Source organism: Ursus maritimus, unplaced genomic scaffold (genome assembly GCF_017311325.1).
Source record: "Ursus maritimus isolate PB19 unplaced genomic scaffold, ASM1731132v1 scaffold_22, whole genome shotgun sequence".
NCBI classification, from domain to species: Eukaryota; Metazoa; Chordata; class Mammalia; order Carnivora; family Ursidae; genus Ursus; species Ursus maritimus.
In genome coordinates this window covers 28070172-28072544 of record NW_024424675.1, presented here as the reverse complement: position 1 = coordinate 28072544, position 2373 = coordinate 28070172, and the positions used below count along the sequence as shown (strand labels likewise).

Sequence of the window (2373 nt, the reverse complement as noted above, 5' to 3'; positions counted from 1 at the left end):
ACTTGTCACAGGATTACCATGCTGTATTGTTATTGCCTGTTTATTTGTTTTTTACTGGACAACAAATTGGCAAGTTTTTTCTGAAAAGAACCCGCAGTAAATAGTTTATTCATCACAGGTCATACAGTCTCAGACTTAACCACTCAACTCTGCCCTTACGGTGCTAAAGTGGCTTAGACAACATGTAAACGAATGAGTATGGCTGTGTTCCAATAAAACTTTATTTACAACACAGATTTGCTGGGCCAGACTGCTGTAGTTTGCCCTCCACTAGATAAGAGCTTCAAAAAACAGGGAGTTTTTCCCCCATTTCTTTAATAGACTTCAGTTTTTGGAGCAGGTTTAGGTCCCCAACAAAATGTAGCAGAAGGTACAGAGGTTCTCACGTCCCCCTGCCACCATGCATCACCTCCCCCGTTACCAGCAACACCTGAAACGAAGGAAATGTTTCTTTACTCAATGTTCCTACCATAGTAGTGCCTGGCACAGAGAATGTGCTGGATACTTAACGAACAAAGGACTAGTGCTGAAAACACTGTTTGCAATCCCTGTCATCTCCTGGTAGAACTGAATTAACCCATCATATCCCTAACTTCCGGGGAGGACTGCCTAGGCGTTAGTGTGGCCGGGACCACTGCGTGTCCAGACAGCGTGCCCGTCAGGACTAGTCGCGCACTGTCTCCATGGCTAGACCCCAGGCAGCCATGCTTACCCCTCCTCCCTCCTTCTTGCCTTTCCCCACCCATTCGGCATCCGTCATTCTAGACAGGTGGGCACCACTGCCGAGTCCCGTAGGCACCACGGCTTCTCTGGGACTCCGTTTCTGCTGCTACAGCGCACTTCCATGTTCTTCCCCCTGCCACGCGCACCACTGCAGATGCTAGGATTTAAGAGCCCCACCATAAGGGGCTGTGGTTTGGAAGAGAAAGCCCCCCTTCCCCTCCATATTTAGCTCCCCAGGAGGGCCTCACGAGAGTGCTGCTGAGGCCCGACTTCTCAACTTCTCGCAGTCTTACTGAAACAATGCACTCTGTCCCGGGAACCAGTTGTGAGGCAGTGGTGCCCACTGGGAGGGGCCAGGTGGGGGACGAAACCAGAGAACCCCTTAACAGAGTCATCAGAACTACCCCTTCCTCCAAAGATGAGGTTTTGTTACTTGGGGAAGCTCTTTGGCCCAGGTCTGTATTAACCCCAAAGGAGCTCATTTTCACAAGAACCCTCCATTTCTCCTGCAAACAGCCTGCTGCTGGTCCAGGCCAACCATTTCTGAGATATTCCCTAATAAGCACGTAAGAAACTTCACTTGCACAGAACTTAGGTTTAACCGCAATATCTCAACCTCAAACCCCTCTGGGGAAATAGGGTAGACTGCACAGTTGGTCCTACTTTTTACTCCCTCATACCAAGACTGTACATCTCACCCTTCACCATGTAACTCACAGGACCCTCCTAACGGCAGAAGAATTGATGTCTCTACCTTGTTGATGTTGGGCTGGGCCATGGGACCCACTCTGGCCCCACAGAACAACAGGAGGCACAACCCAGCAGAAGCCTCAGATGTGCTAGATTGTTCGCTTGTCCTTGGCACTCCCCACTCTCCGTTAAAGACTATGCGTTAGTAAGCTGCTGGTGTAAGAACGAAACCCTGTGCAGCAGCCCTGAACCCAGCCCACTTCCTTGAGTCCAGCCTGGCCCGGCCAAGATCAGCTGAACCCTCGCCAACCCACAGACCCATAAATGGTTCTTGTTGTTGCCACTGAGTTTGGAGTGCTTGGTCATGCAGCATTACTGTAGCAGTAACGGAAATAATGAAGCGGGAAACTCTCCCCCGATCTTTCAGATTAGCCTCCAGGGACGGAGCATTGGACAGAATGCCTGGGGGTACCTGCTCCCCCGTGCTTGCAATCAACAGCTCTGACCGTTTGAATCTAGCTCTGTATTTATCTAGTTTTGGGGTGGGCTCTGCACTTTGGAAACCTTTAGTCTTCATTGGTTTTGACTTTCTGAGCCTTTAAGCAGACCACAGAGCCCTATGGAGACTCCCCTGGTCGCTATAGGCTTTGAGAAGAGGGTTTGACTTGACATCTTCTAAAGATGATGAAAAAGCCAATTGCCACTAACAGTGCAGGGCTAATGGACAAAGCCAACCTTGAGTCAACTGCTTTTGGCAAGTGGATGAGGAATTAGTGGCCCTGACTCCATGATTCCCGGCATAATTTAGTCTTGGAGGTAAACCAGAGCCCCTGAAACTTATGAATTGGGTGAGCCCATCAGAGGGATTCTTAAATGCAAATCTTTGCTGTCTGATAGGAAAACTTGTTGAGAAATTATGGTAGATTTTTGAGAAATGGGGGTAATTATTCACTTCCCCAT

The 2373-nt window shown here is 49.2% G+C and overlaps 1 long non-coding RNA gene across 1 annotated transcript; it reads right to left on the bottom strand.

Annotated features, from left to right (window-relative positions):
- Positions 1 to 203: 203 nt before the first annotated feature.
- LOC103669757 lies at positions 204 to 1607 on the bottom strand. The gene is made up of 2 exons (XR_570402.2): positions 1478 to 1607; positions 204 to 430 (listed from the first exon to the last, which is right to left on the bottom strand). It is a non-coding gene; the product is annotated as an uncharacterized LOC103669757 (long non-coding RNA).
- Positions 1608 to 2373: the final 766 nt, after the last annotated feature.